This window comes from Pleurodeles waltl, chromosome 3_1 (genome assembly GCF_031143425.1).
Source record: "Pleurodeles waltl isolate 20211129_DDA chromosome 3_1, aPleWal1.hap1.20221129, whole genome shotgun sequence".
NCBI lineage: Eukaryota > Metazoa > Chordata > Amphibia > Caudata > Salamandridae > Pleurodeles > Pleurodeles waltl.
Genome location: NC_090440.1, coordinates 1,148,445,081 through 1,148,468,301, shown reverse-complemented (window position 1 = coordinate 1,148,468,301; position 23,221 = coordinate 1,148,445,081).

Genomic DNA, 23,221 nt, shown 5'->3' with positions numbered 1-23,221 from the left:
AGTGCAGGGATTCAGGTTCCAATTCAATTTGGTGGTAGGCGGATGCTAGATCTAATTTAGTAAAAAACTTAGCACTGCCAACTAGCACTAACAAATCATTGATTTTTGGCAAAGGATGAGAATCAATCCAAATCTCTTTGTTCAGAGCACGTAAGTCTATGCATACTCTAAGCTCTCCATTTTTTTTTTTAGCGACAACTAAAGGAGAAAGCCAAAGTGAAGACTCAATTTGTTCAATAATACCTGACTTAGTTAAAGAAATCAATTCCTTTTCCAAATCTTCACGTGCGCTAAATGGCACTCCCCTCATCTTGTGTTTAATGGCAAGGGCACCTTCTTTTACTTATATTCTATGCTTAAAACCTTTAATTTTCCCAAGTTCTCTGGAAAAGACTTTGGGAAAATCGTTTAATAAATTTTCCACTACATCTGACTCTCTCACGGCAAGAACTTGCTCGCGTACACCAGGTTTTAATATCATACCTAACAGTCCTTGGTGAAACCAACCAATGATATTTAGGCCCTTGACAGCTACATGCATTTTGCCAGTGATAACTCTTCCTTTGAATTTAAACACATCTTCAAAATATCCTACCAACTCAATTTTCCGTCCTTCATATGACACTGGAGCTCTGTCTGGAGGTTGAAGAACTCTATTGTTCCATGTAGCTTGAAAAAGTTTTTTAGTGATCATTGTAATACGTGCACCAGAATCAACTAACAGACGAATAACTTTATCACCAACACCCAATTCCACATATGGATCGACACAGTCGGAAGGATCGCGCCACTTGACCACATCATCATCAACCACCAAAACCATGTCTTGTATATCTGAGACAAGATCACTTTCTTGAACATCCTGAGCTTCTTCTTTGACAGCACCAACATTAGTTTTCTTAAGATTGAAGCTTTGACAAACCTTAGCAAAATGGCCCACTTTGTTGCACAATCTGCAAGAAACGAACTTGGCTGGGCAAGGTTTACTTCCTTTTTTGTGAAAGCTGTTTCCACATCTGAAACAAAAGTTGGACTGGGAAAAAAATGTTTTGGAGTTGGTGTTTCTCAAGGAGGTATCCCCTTTTTTTTGAATGACCGAACACTCCTTATTGTACACAGGACAGACATGATCTTGAGGTCTGTCTTCAAGTTCCTTCACTGATCGTACAGATGTTTCAATACTTTTAGCAATTCTGATACATTTGTTAAGGCTTGGGTTCCCCAAAGTCAAGAGTTTCTGACAAATGTTTTTGTCTAAACAGTGGCAAATAAATTAGTCTCTAATTAGCTGATCACTAAAGTTTTCAAATTCACATTCTGCTATCAATGATCTTAAAGCTGATATGTACGTGTCAATGTCTTCATTAGATTTCTGTGTTCGTCTGAAGAATTTGTGTCTTAAAACGACTAAACTTGGGGGCTCATTGAACCTCATTTCCAGTTTTTTACTGCTTCTTGGAATTCATCAAGTTCTTCGTCTTGCTGTATTTGTATGTCTGGTAGATGTTTAAACGTAGATCTCCCCTCAAAGCCAAGCGAGTGTAGTAAAATACATTTCTTTCTTTCCGGTCTAAATCTTGTAGATCCTAACGCCCCCAAATATGTTTCAAATGCATCAAACCAATGTTTCCATGTAATTGGTGGTTCACCAGGAGTCTCCAGGAAAGGTGGTGGTGGTGTAACAGCCTGCATACTGATTCCAGAGAAATTGCGCTGTGTTAGTAAACTGACAATTTGACTGAACACAGAAATATTATAAAAACGCTCTAATGAGTAAAATAAATTAATCAGTATTCTTTATATAAAATGGCGTTAGGTTTGATCCACAACAGTTCTATTAATGAGATTAGCGCTCTAGTAGTTGAATTGCCCGTAGCTGCAGTGAAAACAACAAAAAGTCTGGATTTGGACAAAAAAAAACAGTTCCAGTGTCTAAGGTTAGCCTTCTAGTTGTTGAGGCGGGGTTTTCACTCACTGTGCAATTTAAGTTCAGATCGATGTGTGGAAAGCTCTTCCTGACCCGTGGGTTCGTTGTATGGGTGGTTTCCCTCGTCGCCACAATGTAAAGACTGAAGCGGAATCCAGCAAGTAAGTAAACTTGTTTAAATGTATTTGTTGTTAAGAAACCACCCTGAAGAAATACAATCTGGAAGTTCCCTACTCCGCAGCTTCCTTCAAACCCCCCCGTTTTTTTCCGACCGTTTTCCGCTCTCGGAACGTTCCGATACAGCGTCTCTCGTTAACCCGGTTCGCGAGAGCGGCGCGTGCGTAAATAAAAGTACCGCGAGCCGGTTAACCACAAGGATATTACAGAATCCCACATTACAGAGGAAAATAGACAAACTAACCAAGACGTACACTCCTGAATGTTCCGAACCACACTTTCGAAGGACCTGGCAATCCTGACAACTTTGACAATCTTGAGACGTTTGCTCAGAGAGCATTCTCTTTCAGTTGCACCAATGCCTGGAGCCTCATCCTAATTCTTATACTTTGTTTAGCTATGCTGCCTACATCCTAAAAAAGGGGTTCCCTGAAAAAAGAGACGAAGGCAGGCCACCTGTACCAGCTGTACCTGACGAAAGAGGAAGGTCAGAGCCCATTTAGGATAAGATCATTCCTTTGGGTGCGATTTGGACCCCTCTGACTTCTGAAGTGGAGGAGTCAGAGGCAGGTTCTGCTTGTTCTTCAACCTCAACAACTACCAAATCTATGCTGATAACTATTCTCAAAGAAAAATGCCCTGTGAAAAATATTCAAGCATCAACCAACCTTAGCAAGCGAGATACATTAGGAACTACCATATAGTTCCCCTTCAATAGAGATTTGACTTTGGACATATAGGGAACCTTGAAAAAATGTTACAGCTTCTGGTCCAGGAATAGCTCAATTTCTGTTTATTTTAGCTTGATGTCATGCCAATAAAGCAATATAAGCCATTCTTGCTTCAACATATCCATAAAGATTAAGATACAGCAATATTCGTAAAATCACCAATCAAAACATACATTTACATACCTACATATTCCGCCAGAATTAGACATCTATAAGGCACTATCCTTTACCCATTTTGCAAAATGCAATCAACCAAATGCTAAAAACAATTATACCAAGGCGAGGGCAGACCTCGCATCCATGTTAAAAAGAATACAGCAAGTAAGACTGAGAGAGGTAAATACAATATAAAACAAGACACAGAACGAGTCTTCTGAAACAACCATATGCCATGTTCTAGGATTACCCTAAAGTATGCAGCTATAGATGGAGATTGTACAAATATATGTACAGATGTTTTTTGTAAAAAGTACAATTATATCATTATAATTCATGTCAAAGAAAGGGCAATCATTTTTTGCAAAAAGCAACTATCACATAAAAGATTCACACACATCAGTTTTTAAAAGATTCCAAGCAAGCCCCTAGTCCACGTTGCTCCCTGCTGATGACGGTCTAAACCCAGAAACATGTGTACAGGGATATACAGCACTTGCTGCACCTACGGAGGTGAAAGACTCTTTATTTTTTGAATGGACTACGAATCTATTCATTTATCATGATGCGTTGGGGTTATACTTTGTTGCTGGAGTGCAGGCAATGTGCTCCCTCTCTTTGAAACAGTTTTTAAAAGATGAAAACCTGATACGGACCAAAGAAATGAAAAAATGAAACTTAACCAAATATATACATCAATAATTCAAGCAATAGGAAAGCCTATGCCCCAAATAAATAAAATCAGATTCATGAATATCACAAAATCCCAAGTACAACAACTCAAGCCTCACCATACAGTACATATCAATCATATACTACAAAATAACAAACTGGCTAACCTTTCAGAGACTACAGACATACATTTCCCTAAAACACCACAGACATTCAAAATATTGCACTTTAAATTTATCATCATTAAGTTATTGATGTGATACACCTGTAAATTTCTAAAAACTGGCAGCAGCAGGCTTTGTCTTATCTTAACAAAGTGTACACTGAAAACAATTATATGCAAGAGAGAAAGTACATCAGTTTGGCAAAAGAGACAAATGTAATTTTCCGTGCCGGCCTGTCTGACCCCTTTCCACCTGATGAAGGAAGAGACCTGATCCAGCCTAACCTTCAAGGCCCACCTCCTTACATATCTACCTTTGATATCACGCAAATAAGGCTGGATTAGCCCACCATACTCTGCCTCCAATAGAGTGCTGCAGATTGGCTATATTACTCACATCAGCTAGGTCTCTATTCCTGGAGCCCTCTTTCATGAAATGTTTTAAAGCTTGTTTCTGTTGGAATGTAGACATGTTTGAGGGTTCCTTCCCATACTGGGAGATTGAGAGAGGACTTACGCCCTCATTAAAACCCTGGGGGTCGGTGTTAAAGCGCGGTAATACCGCAAACAGGCTGGCGGAAAAATAAATTGGATTACAACCGTGGCGGAAACTGCCAATATAGACAGCCACTTTAACACTCCGACCGCCATGGCGGAAGAAACAAACAGCGCGGCGGTCACCGCCAACAGACAGGCGGGACACAAAGTACCGCCCACCCTATTACAAGAGGCCTATCCGCCACCTTTTCCGGGGCCGAACCAACGCTATCAAAAGCACGGCGGAAATTGTACACAGAAGGGAAAACACTCACCTCTTGACACCCAACGAGGAACCAGCACGCCATGGAGCCCGAACTACACCAATGCTGGTCTTCCTCCTCTTGTATCACGAGCAGCAAAGACGCCGTCGACGACCTCGGTGAGTACTGCACCTACAACACAGGGGAGGGTGGGAGGGAAAAGAGAGTGACACACACACGCAACACGCAATACCCCCATCCCCACCCTCACCCACAACACCATACACACAAATACGTGCAGCAACATTACATATACAACCCCTCACCCCCTGGAAGAACGGAAGGACAAAACAAAATGGTTGTAACCATTGTAATCAATAAAAATCAGATAGTGCAATTTCAAAAATCAAACTAAGCAAATATGTACAGCAACTACACAAGTCCGGATAGTGTACTAATCATTGTCCGGGGACCACTGGGCCCAAAGTGCATGGGCGAGGCCCACACATGATACCAGACTCAAAACGGAGAGAACATTGCTGGGGCATCAGATCGAAAATTTACAGCACCTCAGGGGAGGGAGTGGGGGGCACCTCAGCCGGATTAAAGCACGACGCCACTGCTGCACGAGGGTGATCCATGCCCATTGATGAATCCTGGGGAGTGCAAAGCAACAGTCTCTCAAGTCTCTCCAGTGGACGGTTTGCCCACTGCTTTATCCTGGGGAGTGCAAAGCCACAGTCTCTCAAGTCTCTCCAGTGGGTGGTTTGCCCACTGCTTTATCCTGGGGAGTGCAAAGCCACATTCTCTCAAGTGTTTCCAGTGGGTGGTTTTCCCACTGCTTTATCCTGGGGAGTGCAAAGCCACAGTCTCTCAAGTGGATGTCATTCTCCACTGGTTCTGGAGGGGGCCTGGTGCCCAGAGTGCTTCATCCTGCCAAGGACAGAGGTAGTGGATGTATCTCTCCACTGGTTCTGGAGGGGGCCTGGTGCCCAGAGTGCTTCATCCTGCCAAGGACTGAGGTAGTGGATGTATCTCTTCACTGGTTCTGGAGCGGGCTTTGTGCCCAGAGTGCTTCATCCTGCCAAGGACTGAGGTAGTGGATGTATCTCTACACTGGTTCCGGAGGGGGGCCTGGTGCCCAGAGTGCTTCATCCTGTCAAGGACAGAGGTATTGGATGTATCTCTCCACTGGTTCTGGAGGGGGCTTGGTGCCCAGAGTGCTCCATGTGCAGTGTGGCCGGTACAATTCCCTCACCTGAGTGTGCGTGCCACGAGATTGGCGAGGTTCAGGTAGCATGATACGTCATGGAGGCAGCGACATACCCCACACTGCTGCGGCTGCGCCTTCCACCTGTAGGTGTAAACAGTGATGGAAGCTGCCCAGGGTCCCGGAACTCTCCTAAAGCCTCAGACAAATGACCACTGGGGATGGTAGCCATGTCAGCGGTGGTGCCTGTGTCCGAGGACACTGCGTGCCGGTGGCGGTGCTTGCGGAGGTGTCTGTCACGGCGGTGCTTGCAGCGGTACTTGCGGCAGTGCTTGCGGCGCTGCTGGCGGCGGTGCATGGGTCAGCACCTGCAGAGGGACACAGCAGGACGTTTCCTGCAGCTTCGGACGGCTACCCACTGGGGAAGAGGCTGGGAACTGTTGCTGAGGCTGTGGACGTGCCAGGGGCGGTGCAGGTGGCGGTGCTTGCGGCGGTGTCTGTCGCGGCGGTGCTTGCAGCGGTGTCTGTCGCGGCGGTGCTTGCAGCAGTGCTTGCGGCAGTGCTTGCAGCGGTGCTTGCAGCGGTGCTGGCGGCCGTGCATCGGTCAGCCCCTGCAGACGGACACAGCAGGATGTTTCCTGCAGCCTCGGACGGCTGCCCACTGAGGAAGAGGTTGGGGACTGTTGCTGAGGCTGTGGAAGTACCGGGGGCGGTGCAGGTGGCAATGCTTGCGGCAGTGTCTATCACGGCGGTGCTTACAGTGGTGTCTGTTGCTGCGGTGCTTGCGGCGGTGCTTGCAGCGGTAGTTGGGTCAGCACCTGCAGAGGGACACAGCAGGACGTTTCCTGCAGCCTCGGACGGCTGCCCACTGGGGAAGAGGCTGGGCACTATCGCTGAGGCTGTAGACATGCCGGGGGCAGTGCAGGTGACGGTGCAGGTGGCAGTTGTGGTGGTGGGGCAGCTAGCGGTGTTCGCCGCCATACAGGTTGGCGTGGTCGTGGACAGAAAGTGTGACACTGGTCCCTCAGTCGGTGCCACCATGCCCTCTCCTGACCTGCTCTTCAGCTTTTGGCCCTTACCCACCTTTGATGGTGCCGCAGTTGTCTTGGAACTGTTAACGCGTCCCTTTATGACCAATTTACTCACTTTGGGACTCGTTTTAGGCCGATTAATCTTTTGACCCTGATTGAAGACAGCTTAGGACGAGATAGCTAATCAACATAACAATCAATATGTCAATAACGTCATCAATATTTACTATAACAAGACAATTCACTTTAGTCAAAGACATTTAATAAAACTCAAAAACCACCATGACCTTTCAGTCATAAATAACCACACCAGTTTAGTAAGATTTTATGATATTTATTCCCTATTGGTTACAATTCTAAAAGCAAATTTATTAATTTCAATAGCAAAACGCTCATCAACATTGTCATAATTTGGCAACTTGAATAAGACTTCATCAAAGCAAGAATCACAATTATTAGAACATAACACGGCGTCAACATATATTAACTTCATCAGAGTGTCATTAACGCGTCGGTTCAACAAAACATAGATTCAGTCATTTATCTATTTGCGTCATTTAGTGAACCCCTTAACTAACCTCGAATTAGCATTGGCATGTTGGGCTTCATGCAAAACAATTTAGAAACACCAATTTGGAAAACATCTAGCTATGGTCTCTGTCAAAAGTAAGCAGTTGGTACCTCGAAAGGAAAAAGCAAACAGACAATCACAATTTAATTGTCATATAGTTACCCTCCGTATGTGGGGTAAGCACTCAGGTTCTGTCTTTGTCTTCAGGACACCAGTTGGTTCGCCATCAGTCAGGAACTCAGCTCAGACAGGAAGGGCAAAGGGGTACTTCCCTCATAAGGAGGTAAAGTATAAATGGGCAATCTAAGGGCAAGTATGGTTTAAGTAAAATCAACAAGTCACCAAGCAGAATGACAAAGTTTCTGGATCAAATCAATAGCATTGCCCTAACCAATCCAAGTGACTCCCCGTGTAATAGGTTTTTATCCCTTTTTCGTTGTACATTCCCCTAAAATCTAATTGACTAAGGGTTTGCACCCCACTATCTCTACCCAATTAACTTTACATTAGCTCATCAAATTTTCACCCCATAACAGTTCTCACGTATTTTATTGGTCCTTATGATTGACGTCTTCAGGGGGTAGAATGTCCGGTACGATTTCATCCTCTCGTGCTCTTTTGCACATCTTCTGTCAGTGGTTCCATTGTCTGTACCGGTTTAGGCGACCTTGTACCTAACATTAATCTACACTGTTGCATTCAGCTAAAATGTTTCTACCAGCAGGATGAATTTCATGAGAACGGATCTACTACAGTTACATTCAGCTTCTAGCTTTGGAAAACAAGAGTTCATGTCCGTTAGCAAGTCAGCACAGTGCACGTTAGAAAAATACGTTTAATATGAGAGTCAGGCAGCTAGGCCTCGACTCATGCTAACTAAGGCCTAGTGATTTATTAGCAAAAGTCTAACATATACGTTTTCAGTATTAGTGCAAAATCACATTTTATTGAACATTTCATAATCATTAATCAGTTTTATTAATCACCGTATACATTGGTCGCCACTCCCCGTAGGCACATTTCAAACACACGTTTTAGCAAAACACAGCAATACATTTTCTATGCAGCATTATTATACATTAGTTCATAAGCATTTCATGTTAATATTGATTATATAAGTTAGGCTCTCTCAGTCCCTCCTCTGATGACACTTGTCATCACACAAACTTTTCCCTTTCAACCTTTCACTTTCCTCATGATCCGCATTTCAACATCATCCCCTTTGTGTGAGCTTTCCCAAATTTCATTGAACATTTTCTCCCTTTCATTTTCTTCATTTCTTTTATTTCGTTTTGTCAGATTTCTTTTAATTCTTTCATTAACTTTACATGATAACCATAATTCAAATAAACAAATCAGGACAATCAATAAACCTCCCAATATTTTTGCAAGAACCCCGTTCCAAATATTACTAAACCAATTCCCTACTATGGTAATACCTTTCCCAACCTTTTCCCCAACTCCAGGTTCCTTCATCTCTTTCAAATCTGCACTATCTCTTGTTAAGTTAGTAAGCATACATCTAATCTTTTTGCTATTGTCTGGTATGAACGCACAACAATGGCGCTCATTAAGCATCTTACAGACTCCGCAACTCTTCGCTAAAAGAATGTCTATAGCAAGCTGGTTTTGAAGAGTCATAGCTCTCTCCGCAGCAAGTTCAGTATCCATCAGGAGTATAGCCCCTGTGAAGTTTGTCAGCATGTTCTCCACAATAGTAGACAACTTTCGAATCTTTATGGAATTTAAGATAACCCCTACTGAAGGAATTATGGCTCCAAATATGTCACCAACGACAGCAGCCGCTGTCTCTCTCTTTTGTCTAGCATGTTGTAATTCAGACATTTTAGGAATTTGCTTTAAGTCATCAATCTGGTAGATCTTTGGGAAAACTATTCCAAAATAACATGTCCCATACCATCCCTTAGGGAGACGGTAATAAGCATTAAGTCCACATATATATTAGATCCCAGGGATCGCTGGATCCTGTCCATTTAACATGAATGTCCACTTACTCTGAAACAAAAACACATGCCTAAATTCACTCGTTCCCACAAACAAAGTGTCATGCTCAGATTTTGGCCTATATATACAAAGCCTACCTGCATGCAGTGCGTCTATAGCTAATTTGCCTTGTGTCTTTATTGCGCTGTAAGCATAATCATTTGCAAATGTGCGTTTTTCTAAACCCTTTTCTAGCTTTTCCTTCAGTGCTTTGCATCTATCATCAGTGTGATCTAAAAAGCTCTTTTCAACAGGTGTTAGTAAGCAAGTTAGATTATTGCGGTGCGCATAAGCTGTCCCAAATGTCAGTGATGGCTCAAAGAAACCCATAACTATTTTTATGCTGTGCTCTTTAGCTAATTTATTTAGAAATTCAATTACAGGCACAAAAGAAAATACTACATCTAAGTTAGAGTAAAAATATTGCACATGTTCTTGATTATAGAATCTTGTTAGTAGCAAACTACAACTTTTCCCATATGTTAGCAGGAGACTGTGATAAGTCACCCCTTCTTGTACTGACGAAGGAATCTTTGTGCATACATACCAATTTTTCGCATCCATTGTGTCAACATACTCATTCAGCAAGCGATAGAAGACATTAGTAGAGAGCTCCCCTTTTGAGTTAGTTCCCTCATGCAAATATTTTGTATCTTGCTCAAACTTCTCCCATGGTGTTAGTGTAGCAGTCTCAGGATTTGAAGCATTGTTAGTCACTTTCTTGTTCACCAATGACATTCCTACAATCACACCTATAATTATTACTGCACATATAATACCTATTATAGCACTCAACCAACCACACATCTTACTCTTATTGCTATTACTCTTAGTGTAACCCATGATCTGTTAAGAATCAGCTAGCAGAATAACACAAAACAATCAACTTGAGAACGATATAAAAGCTCTCCCTTTTTTTCTTTTTTTTTCTTGTACAAAGTCTCTTTCTCTCCTCTGCGAGTATTTACAGTGTTTCACTCACTCACAATCGTTTGTTTTTTTCAGAGTCAAATCAGGTTAATACTGTCACATCCGGTAATGTATCAGTCTCTTTTCTCAGCTTCTCAGCTTTCAATTTCAAATTTCGATTTTAACACACTCTTTTTCTAGAGTTCAATTCAGGTGCCGTAGTATTGACCTGGAACCTCTCAATCAAAACAAAATGCTAAGAATTCTTCCTGCCATTCAGCTGACGTTGTATACGCCCATTCAGGACCTGCGTACCTTCTGTTTGCGACTCTTTTTCTTTTCAGTCTGCGGTTACCTTGCAGCTCTCCTTCACTGAGATCCTCTTTTCAGGTTGTATCAACTTCTTCCTCTATTGTGTCACTAGGATCACTCTTTCCCCTGCAGCTTGTCTCTCCTGCCAGTTATCCCCTTTAAGTGTTTTCCTTCTCCTCGATCTTTCAGGACGTTGAACAGCACCCTCCTCTTGTGCTATGGTGTTTTCACTTGAAAGACCTGCAAGCGGCTCAGGAGGAGTCAGAACACTTGACTTCATTCTGACCCTTCTCCTTCATCCTCAGGGTCTGTTACAGGCTCAAGTTCAAGCCCAAATCCGTCTGCTTCTGGGAGAACCTCTCTTTGTCTCAGTTCCCATGCTGCCTCAGCTGAGATAGGCTCACTGTCACCTCTCTCGAACTTGTTTACTGTTTGAGGGACTAAGCTGTCTTCAGCGGGCTCTCCTTCAGTCTCAGTTCCCCTTTGAATACTCTCCGGCCCTGAGACTTCCTTTTCTGCAGCTGTTGTTTTGGATACTTCAAGTTCCTCAACAGTCGGACACGTCACTTTCTTTGTGTGACTGGCATGTATCCAGTTCGGAACGCCTGTACATTTCACAGCTGTGGTTGTTGTCAGTATTACTTGATATGGCCCCTTCCAACATGGCTTCAAACACGACTTCCTCACGTGCTTCTTGACAACAACCCAGTCACCGGCCTTCAGAGTGTGAGCTGGATCACTTATCGGTGGCAGTGTAGTGGCTTCCACCTGGTGAGAAAAAGAGCGGACCACATCAGTCAGATCCTTGCAGTAGTCCAACACCATATCATCCGTGATATTCCCAAGAGCATTTGCAGCTTCTGCGGGCAACCTCAGAGCTCAACCCATCAGAATTTCATGGGGAGATAGTCCTGTTTTCTTGTCAGGTGTGTTTCTCATTGACATCAGCACTAAGGGCAATGCATCTGGCCATTTCATATTTGTAGCTGCACACATTTTTGCCATCCTCGACTTCAAGGTACCATTCATTTGCTCCACTAATCCTGATGCTTCAGGGTGATAGCTACAGTGCAACTTCTGCTCAATGTTCAATGCGGCACACAAGAGCTTAATCACCTCATTGTCGAAGTGTCTTCCCCTATCTGATTTTAAAGAGATCGGGAATCCGAAATGTGGGATCAACTACCTAAGCAACAGCTTTGCTACTGTGAGACTGTCATTCCTACGTGTAGGGTAAGCTTCAATCCAGTGACTGAAAACACACACAATCACCAACACATACCTCAAACCTCCACACACAGGCATCTCAATGAAATCCATCTGCATCTTGCTAAATGGACCTCCAGCTCTCTCTATGTGGCTCAAAGTCACCACAGTTCCTTTCCCGGCATTCATCTGCTGACAGATGATGCACCTGTGACAGATAACCTCTGCAGCTTGTCTGAATTTTGGATTGAACCAAATCGATTTTAAATAGCCTGATATTGCGTCTCTCCCAAGATGTGCCTGACCATGGTAAAACCTTGCAAATTGTGACAAAAGACTGTTTGACAAAACCATTTTTCCCTCCTCTAAGACCCATAAGTCGTCAGACCTCTTTACACATTGCATTCTCTGCCAAGAGCGTTTCTCCTCTTTGCTGACACATCACTGCAGTGCTTTTAGTTCATCTAATGTGTCACCCACCCTCAATGCAAAGTTTAGACATGTTTCATTTTCAGTTTCAGGTAACAATTCCCACTGATCCTTGAACGATATACAGTTCAATGCGTAAAACCTTGCGACTTGATCTGCATAGCGGTTTCCCATTGACACAAAGTCTTGTGACTTAACATGAGCATTGCATTTCACCACAGCAATTTCAAGAGGTAACTGAATCGCATGCAACAAATCCTTAATTTTTTCGCCATTTTTCACTGGTGAACCAGAAGAGGTCATGAAACCCCTCTGTGACCATAGTTGGCCAAAATCATGCACAATTCCGAATCCGTATATGCTGTCAGTATAGATAGTGACTTTCAGGTTTTCAGCTGCGTGGCATGCCCTGGTAAGAGCAATTAATTCTGCCACTTGTGCAGAGTACACTCTCTCGAGGAAGCTTCTAGAATACCGGTGATAGGACACATGGCAAATCCAGCTCTCAGTACTCCCACTGAATCTCTCAAGCATGAACCATCAACAAACATGATGTAATAATTTTCCTCTAACTGTGTATCTTTAATGTCAGGTCTTGGTTTGGTGCACAAATCTGTTACCTCAGGACAATCATGTTCGACTTCCTCAGTATCACCAATGTCTGCATTTTCAATAGGAAGTAGAGTTGCCGGGTTCAATACAGTACATCTCTTAAGAGAAACATTGGGTGACCCCAGAACGATTGTTTCATATTGGGTGAGCCTTGCATTTGTCATAAGCTGTGTCTTAGTTCGGGTTAACAAGATTTCGACTGAATGAGGGACCATTACTGTTAAGGGATGTCCCATCAGTATGCCTTCACACTGAGTGAGGCTCTGACCAACTGCTGCAACTGCACGCAAACAACCTGGTAAGGCTGCTGCGACTGGGTCCAAAGTAGCTGAAAAATATGCTACTGGGCGGTTTGTACCTCCATGGACCTGTGTTAGGACAGACAAAGAACAAGCATCACGTTCATGACAAAACAGTAGAAAAGGCTTCGTGTAATCAGGCATACCTAAAGCTGGTGCCCTGCACATACACTCTCTCAACTCCATGAATGCCTCCATTTCTTCCTCGGACATGGTTATGGTACCCGGGTCATCCTGCACTTCTTTACCTGTCAACTTCACCAATGGTTTAGAGATAATCGAGAAGTTGGGAATCCACTGACGACAGTAGCCCACCATTTCCAAAAACATCCTGACGTCTCTCTTGGTTGTCGGGGGATTCATCTGCAGTATGGCTGTCACCCTCTCTTTGGATATTCTCCTGGACCTCTTCTCAATAAGGTGACCTAAGTACTTCACCTCTCTCTGACAGTATTGCAGCTTCTTTGGGGACACTTTGGGGGTCATTCTGACCCTGGCGGTAAAAACCGCCAGGGTCAACGACCGCGGGAGCACCGCCAACAGGCTGGCGGTGCTCCCATGGGCATTCTGACCGCGGCGGTACAGCCGCGGTCAGAAACGGAAAACCGGCGGTGTACCGCCGGTTTTCCGCTGCCCTGGGGAATCCTCCATGGCAGCGCAGCTTGCTGCGCCGCCATGGGGATTCCGACCCCCATTACCGCCATCCTGTTCCTGGCGGTCGTGGCCGCCAGTAACAGGATGGCGGTAAGGGGTGTCGTGGGGCCCCTGGGGGCCCCTGCAGTGCCCATGCCAATGGCATGGGCACTGCAGGGGCCCCAGTAACAGGGCCCCACCATGATTTTCAGTGTCTGCCATGCAGACACTGAAAATCGCGACGGGTGCAACTGCACCCGTCGCACCCCTTCCACTCCGCCGGCTCCATTCGGAGCCGGCATCCTCATGGAAGGGTGTTTCCCGCTGGGCTGGCGGGCAGCCTTCTGGCGGTCGCCTGCCAGCCCAGCGGGAAACCCAGAATACCCGCGGCGGTCTTTTGACCGCGCAGCGGTATTCTGGCAGTCCCAGCCAGGCCGGCGGCTTCCGCCGCCGGCCGGGGTCAGAATGACCCCCTTTATGTCTGTTCTTTACCAAGTGATTCAGTAAGGCAATTGTGTCATACCTACAATCATCTTTTGTCCTGGACGCAATTAGGAAATCATCAATGTACTGCACTGGTGTCGAACTGAAAGGTAACTCTAATGCTTCCAAATCCTTCTTCAATATCTGATTAAAGATGGAAGGTGATTCAAAAAACCCTTCAGGAATTCTGCACCAACTGTACACCTTATCCAGGAATATGAAACTGAAGAGAAACTGGCTATCCTCATGAAGAGGTACAGAAAAGAATGCTTGTGACAGGTCCACAACTGTGAACCACTCTGCATCACACGGAACTTGAAACATAATCACTGCTGGATTTGGCACTATGGGACAACACTTTAGTCTTGCACAATTCGAACCTTCCCACAAGGCTTTTTCAGACCCATTATTGGTGAATTACACGGGCTACTCAGCACTTCTTTCAAAACTCCTTGCTTCACAAAGTCCGCAGTTATCTGTGCTACCTGGATGAGGACATCTTGTGCCATGTGGTACTGCGGTATCTGTGGGAACACTGCATTTGGCTTTACCTGCACTTTAACTGGTTCTACTCCTTTTATCAGACCCACTTCTTTTCCTGTCAGGTCCCATACCTTTTCTGTCACTGTTCCCTGCAATTCAGGTGGAAAGTCATTCACTGTAAGCATCAGGAATGGAGTTATCAAAGGGTATTCCTCATTTACAGTCTCCGTCTCTAACTCTATAAGCGGATCATCATCCCCTTCATCATCACTGTTTGTCTGCACCTCAATCCCTTCATTGGAACAGGTATTTGAGCACCTCGTCTTGCTCAGTAAGTCTCTTCCCAGTAGGGATACGGGACTCGAATCATAGACTACAAATTTATGTAACCCCTGGAAGTTACCAATCTCAACTTGAACCGGATCTGTAATCGGGTTTGTCAGGAACTGGTTTGCTACTCCTACCACCCTTATGGTATGCCCCAAAAGTGGCAATTTCAGAACCTCTGCACTTCTGACTGTAGAGCGTGTAGCTCCTGTGTCAACCAGGAATGAAACCTTGTGTCCCATTACTTTACCCTCTACATAGGGACCCCTCTACTTCTAGGGATGCTGCAAGCCTGCACTCCTCACTGTCAATCATCTGACCATTCATCGTTTATTCCATCCTCACCACGCAATGGGAACTGCTGTACTGTGTTATTTTGACTCATAGTTTGGCCTATGACCTGTTGAGGACGCATAACCTGTTGCTTTCCCATTGGAGCTAAAGGCATTTGCATTTGCTGTCTACGTACCATGGGAATCTGCTGGTGCACCTGTTGCATCTGTGCTGGTTGAACACGCTGCATTTGCATCTGCATCTGCTGCATTGGCTGTAACCCCTGCATCTGAACCATGTTATTCTGGAAGTTCTGATTTTGTCCCCTTAATTTTGGACCCCTCACATTTTGAAATGTACCGACATCATTGTTTTGTTTTGTTGAACGACACCATCCTGCACCACCATTGGGCCCACTTCCAATGCCCCACACCCGCACGCGTGACATGGTAACACCTTCTTCATCCCCTGCACATCATTTTGAACCACAATAATATTCAAGTCTGAACTGCGGTTAACAAAACCTCCACGACCTTGACCTCTTGGTTGTGCCTGAAACATGCCATTTCCTTGCGGTTGCTGCAGTATTACCTGTTGTACTCCATTTCCCTGCATCCCTGCTTGCGCTGCCTTAATCTGCATCGCCATCACTTTCTCCTTCAACTTTCTCTGCTTCAGCTCAATCTCGTCTACAGTATTTCGCATACTGCAACACCTCATCAATCAGCTTTGCTTGCCAACAGATCAAATGATTCTTATTCATCTGGCTAATCTCTGGTCTCAACCCTTCAACAAACCTGAACACAATATGATTCATGTCTTTCAGCTCTATGGTCTCAGTGCCACTGTAATGTTTTAACGCCTTCAAAAACTTCTCATAGTAAGCATGAATCGATTCTTTGGCCTCCTGCGATGTTCGATCGATTTTGTCCCAATCAGTCACTTTCGGCGACACTTTCTGGTTCAAAAACTCATCCCTTTATGGTAATACCTCATCACATCTTGTGATGGTGCTTCAGTAACCTTATCCCTTATCTTTCGGCCAGTCCACACCTCTCTTGCACTCAAGCCATAAATCAGGTGGAACTATAATCTCAAACAGGGTATTCAAGTCCTCCCAGAGACACTTCGCAAGCTTCACAAACCTGTCCGTCTGCTGATACCACTCTATTGGTTTCTCCCTCACCCTGGGATAATCATTTGTGAATGACAGAATGTTACCTCTAGACCACGGTACATGGACTAGAACACCTCCAGCTGTTTCTCTCATTGGTAACATCTTTATTGTCCCTGTGTCCAGCGTGGCTTTAGCCTGCTTTGGTTTCGGACCATCGCCTTTCTCCTTATCTCTTTTCTTTGCCCATCTGCCTTCTCACTTCTCTAAGGCTCCCCAGATTTGCGCACTTTGCAGGAGTTCTTTAAGATGCGCTTTCATTCCGATAGACCTCATGTGATCAAAATCTTTAGAATCTAAGTCTAATCTGTAGCTTCTTTTCAAATGTTTAGTATTCTCAATGTCTATGTCGTATTTGTCTGCCAGGTTTGCCAACCTCTGGTGTACCTTGCCCACTTCTTTAGTAATTTTGGGGCACAGATACCGCAATTCTGCTTCTGTGTATGACTCTAATCTGTTCGCCCACTTTGTTTCTTCCACTAGTTCTGCAGCTTCCATGCCCAGTCTCACAAAATTTAAGTATTCATCCCTCTCTGGCCTCTCTGCGGTCACTGCAGTAGTTGGTGAAGCGTGGATATTTCCTAACCACTCATTCAACGGAAAAGCCTTGCAACAAAATGTTTGCTGACTATATCAGTGGTGTCTGTGACGTATTTGTACTCATTGTCTGTGGGGCTAGCACACTTAACCCTGCTTGTCTCATTGTCTCCAAAGGAGCCCCAATCAGACTAAGGTCTAGCAAAGATCTGAGTCCTTCTGCTGCTTGTTCTCTTGGTGTCATTACTTGGGGAGTTCCTGTGAACCCTCCTCTTGTTGCCTCTTGGGTCATTATTCCCTGATCACATACGCCAGGTTTATCCTGCGCGTACAGCAGTACTGGTGGACCAACAGTAATCAGCAATGATATAGCTGCTGGGGTCTGGCCAGGTCCCAAACCCCGTGGAGCACTAACACCCAAAGCTTGACTCACTGTGGCTGCGGCAGGTACTGACGGTGGTTTTGCAACTGGATTGCAACATCTGTTGCTGCGGCTGGGGCAGCAATTGCGGAGTTGGCTCAATCTGCACTAGATTTGATCTCGTATATATCAGATCAGGCAGCACCATCAGACTCGTATTTGTCTCTAGTACTGGGACGTCTGGATAAAACCTCTGTATCGGCAGAGGTTGCAACTGTATCTGCATGTCTGGTGCAGTGGGTACACTGACACCATTCTGTATCAAAACTATATCACTTGCCTGTACTGCATTCAAGGCACCCTTACTCTGTGCTGGATCCTCAGGACCCGCACTAGTGCTCGGAGCAGTATCATTTATCATTTATTGCAAACTCCTCATCGTCTGAGTTATCTTCGTCTACCCAGGACCTCTGTGTCTCTTTTGTCTTACTAGAGCCCTTGTCTGTCTTACTGGTGGCTTTCTTTCCCTGCGCCTCATCTTCTTGTGTTATTGCCGGAAACAATTTAAGTCCGTCAACTATTCCTCTCATCCACATCCTGCTCCCATTGTCCCACCTAGCCTCAGCTAAAGTCTTTTCTGCTCTTTTCATTCTTCTTTCAAATTTCTGCTGTCTTTGTCGTATGGCCATTAAATCCCAAATTGCTAACGCCTCATACTGAGATGGTCTCGGAGGCGCTTTTTGAATGCTTAACATCCACTTTAAGTTCTCTAAAATTCTTGTATTGAACGTTCCATGCTCTGGAAACGCTAAACATCCCTCCTTCTCTGTCAATTTGCGCCACTGCTTCATCCAGAGACGGCGCTACTCCCTTCTCCTCCATCACAATATAAGCTGGTGTACCCTCAGGCGGTGTAGGTTCCCCTTCACTCGCCATAATATATGTATCCCCCTTTAAAACACTCTTTAGGGCCTTGAAAAACTTCATTTTTGCATCTTTTATTTTGCTTAGAATATAATCAGGAAGTGACTTTAATTCCCAGAACACTCTTCACCCACCTTTCTCAACCTATTGCCTCTCACGGACGGCTGCCAATCTGTGCATGACCCCTCTCGGCAACTGACCTATCCCAGTGCGGCACCACTGACGTCACACTCACACACTGCGGCTGACAGTCTTGTGGCTTGTCCTCCTCACACTGGATTCACACCAAACTAATGCAAAATTATTGCGAGCACCTGTAACCACAAAAACTCAAATTTGCCGGTTTACTACAGGGAGGGTAACACATTCACTTCAGAACTTTACAGAGATTTCACTTGAAGCCTCGGCTGCTACTCTCTCCTTCTCAGCTCCCGCATACGCAAGCAGAATTCGACCTGCAAATCCTACTCTCGACTTGTCAATGGTTTGTTCTAGTGCACTTTAGAACTTGCCAAATCTCCATCGAAGGTATCACTCACACACATTGACTCAAACTCGACTTGTCAACCACGCCCGATTGACCTATTAAACCACACAAATTACAACATAAAGCCAAGTGTCTCCTACACTTGTCAATATACTCTGGAGTCTTAGACCACGATGGGTCCGTACATCACCAACAACAACCACGTGGATAATTTTTTAGCACAAAGCGCCACACTCACATGAAGTACTGCCGACTTCCCTACTCTCATACTATACTACGGAGTACGCCCACTCCTACTAAATCAACATTACCTGGCCTAAACACACAACCTCACAAATCACCTGCAACATGCATAAGCTGAGCAAGCGCAAATTTCTACACCACACATGCTAAAATGCCGAGCACATACCCAACTCACTAAGGCAGGCTCCGAGATTCCGGGAAAGTCATGGGGAATTTAGAAACACATCATACCTCCAATTTGCATTATCACGAAAAACAAATTTAAACAATGATTCTCCATCCTATGGCCCCCAAAGGGCCAAACCGAACTCTGCTACCAGAACTGTTAACGCGTCCCTTTATGACCAATTTACTCACTTTGAGACTCGTTTTAGGCCGATGAATCTTTTGACCCTGATTGAAGACACCTTAGGACAAGATAGCTAATCAACATAACAATCAATATGTCCATAACGTCATCAATATTTACTTTAACAAGACAATTCACTTTAGTCAAAGACATTTAATAAAACTCAAAAACTACCATGACCTTTCAGTCATAAATAACCACACCAGTGTAGTAAGATTTTATGATATTTATTCCCTATTGGTTACAATTCTAATAGCAACTTTATTAATTTCAATAGCAAAACGCTCATCAACATTGTCATAATTTGGCAATTTGAATAAGACTTCATCAAAGCAAGAATCACAATTATTAGAACATAACACGGCGTCAACATAGATTAACTCCAGCAGAGTGTCATTAACGCGTCGGTTCAACAAAACATAGATTTAGGGGGTCATTCTGACCCTCGCCGGCGGCAGAAGCCGCCGGCCTTGCGGGAACCGCCAGAAGACCGTACCGCGGTCAAAAGACCGCGGCGGTCATTCTGACTTTCCTGCTGGGCTGGCGGGCGACCGCCAAAAGGCCACCCGCCCGCCCAGCGGGAAAGCACCAGCAACGAGGAAGCCGGCTCCGAATGGAGCCGGCGGAGTTGCTGGTGTGCGACGGGTGCAGTTGCACCCGTCGCGATTTTCAGTGTCTGCCAAGCAGACACTGAAAATCTCAAAGGGGCCCTGTTAGGGGGCCCCTGCAGTGCCCATGCCAGTGGCATGGGCACTGAAGGGGCCCCCAGGGGCCCCATGACACCCGTTCCCGCCATCCTGTTTCTGGCGGTGAAAACCGCCAGAAACAGGATGGCGGGAAGGGGGTCGGAATCCCCATGGCGGCTCTGCTTGCAGCGCCGCCGTGGAGGATTCCCTGGGGCAGCGGGAAACCGGCGGGTCAGAATTGCCCCAGAAGCACCGCCAGCCTGTTGGCGGTACTTCCTCCGTCCCCTACCCTGGCGGTCTCGGACCGCCAGGGTAGGAATGACCCCCTTAGTCATTTGTCTATTTGCGTCATTTAGTGAACCCCTTAACTAACCTCAAATTAGCATTGGCATGTTGGGCTTCATGGAAAACAATTTAGAAACACCAATTTGGAAAACATCTAGCTATGGTCTCTGTCAAAAGTAAGCAGTTGGTACCTAGAAAGGAAAAGCAAACAGACAATCACAATTTCATTGTCAAATAGTTACCCTCCGTATTTGGGTTCAGCACTCAGGTTCTGTCTTCGTCTTCAGGACATCAGTTGGTTCACCATCAGTCAGGAACTCAGCTCAGACCGGAAGAGCAAAGGGGTACTTCCCTCATAAGGAGGTAAAGTATAAATGGGTAATCTAAGGGCAAGTATGGTTTAAGTAAAATCAGAAAGTCACCAAGCAGAGTGACAAAGTTTCTGGATCAAATCAATAGCATTTCCCTAACCAATCCAAGTGACTCCCCGTGTCATAGGTTTTTATCCCTTTTTCGTTGTACATTCCCCTAAAATCTAATTGGCTAAGGGGTTGCACCCCACTATCTCTACCCAATTAACTTTACATTAGCTCATCGGATTTGTCACCCCATAACAGTTCTCACGTATTTTATTGGTCCTTATGATTAACGTCTTCAGGGGGTAGAATGTCCGGTATGATTTCATCCTCTTGTGCTCTTTTGCACATCTTCTGTCAGTGGTTCCATTGTCTGTACCGGTTTAGGCGACCTTGTACCTAACATTAATCTACACTGTTGCATTCAGCTAAAATGTTTCTACCAGCAGGATGAATTTCATGAGAACGGATCTACTACAGTTACATTCAGCTTCTAGCTTTGGAAAACAAGAGTTCATGTCCGTTAGCAAGTCAGCACAGTGCACGTTAGAAAAATACGTTTAATATGAGAGTCAGGCAGCTAGGCCTCGACTCATGCTAACTAAGGCCTAGTGATTTATTAGCAAAAGTCTAACATATACCTTTTCAGTATTAGTGCAAAATCACATTTTATTGAACATTTCATAATCATTAATCAGTTTTATTAGTCCCCGTATACATTGCTGGCCACTCCCCATGGATACATTTCAAACGCACGTTTTAGCAAAACACATTAATACATTTTCTATGCAGCATTATTATACATTAGTTCATAAGCATTTCATGTTAATATTGATTACATAAGCTACGCTCTCTCACCTCTATTCCCTTTGGTTTTTGCTGAGCCCGTGGTGGCTGGTACTTTAGGCTTCTCCCTCTGGGATGTGGGCAAGTTTTTCACCTTGGCAGGTGGTGGAATGTCCTTGCCCTCACTACGTGGCACTCTGGCAGCCCTGATGGGTGGCGCACTCCATGACTCCGCAGTTGCTGGCACCACTGTGGCTGGGGATTTGGTGGCTGAGGTGCTGGGCTGGGACCTGGAAAGCCTGGCCCTAGGGGAAGGACGGGGGAAGGTGTAGGGAAGAGGTCAATGTTAGCCAGGAAGAGTTTCTTAGACACACTGGGACGGGAAGATGGAGGGGGTTTGGGAGTGGAGGCAGAGGTAGTGGTTGTAGGAGGTGTACGTCTGCTGAATTTGGGTGAAGGTGCATGGGCCGGAGGCTGTTGTGAGGTGGATGGCTGTTGGGTGGGTGTGTGCCTGCGTTTGTGTACTTTGGGAGGAGGGCTCACAGACACACTGGTAGAGGATACTGGGGATGTGTGCATGGTAGTGGGGATGGTGAGTGCACGTGAGCCGTGTGTGGTGATGTGCATGCTGGTGATGGAGGCAGTGGCTGAGGATGTAGTGCATGCAGGTGTGATTGGAGATGAGACAGGGAGAGAGGAGAACGACGTGGAGGAGGATGACACAGTGGAGGCTGTGGATGTTGCTGTGTCTGCATGGGGATGGTGCTTGTGTGAGTGCCTGTGGGATGTGTGGTCCTTATGTTTGGCTGAGCCACTCTTTTGTGTTGATGAGTGTGCATGCTGGTCTGATGGTGTGCTTGGGATAGGCTGAGGTACAGGGGATTGGGTCTGGGTGGAGGAAGTTGGAGGGGGGAGGCTGGACACAAGGACAATGGCTGCCATCAGTGCTGAGGCCAGAGCCTGAAATGCTCTCTGTTGGGCTGCCTGCCCAGAATGAATGCCCTCCAGGTATGCATTTGTTTGTTGCAAATGCCTCTCGACACCGTGGATGTCATTCACAATGGTAGATTGCCCAACAGTGAGGAATCTCAGGAGGTCAATAGCCTCCTCACTGAGGGCAGCAGGGCTGACTGGGGCAGGGCCTGAGGTGCCTAGGGCGAAGGAGATGCCCACCCTCCTGGGTGAGCGGACACAGGACACACGCTGAGGGGCTGCTGGGAGGGCGGTGCTGGTAGGGGGGGGTGGCGGCTGTACCTGTTGATGCGGTGGGCACAACAGTGCCAGCCACAGCAAGGGAGCTCCCATCAGAGGAGGAGTCACTTTCACTGCTGTCTGCTCCTGTCCCCGCTGTGGAGCTCCCCTCGCACTCCGTCCCACTGGTGGCTTCAGACTCTGTTGTTTCGCACTCCTAGGCCAAGTGGGTTGCAGCTCCCTCCTGCTCCGGTGCCAATGCTCCTCCGCCTGATGATGCTATTGCACACAAGAACAGGGAGACCACAAAAAGGTTCAGTGCATGCAACAACACTACCTTTGGCGGACACAACACACAGGGATCAGCCCTCTGCACTACGCCATGCACTAACAGTATCTAGAAATTTCACCGGACCATGGGGTACGAGGCCTAACACCAGTTGCTGCACACCTGGAAGTAACAGGAGGCTGACTAGATGTAAATGGCTCTTACC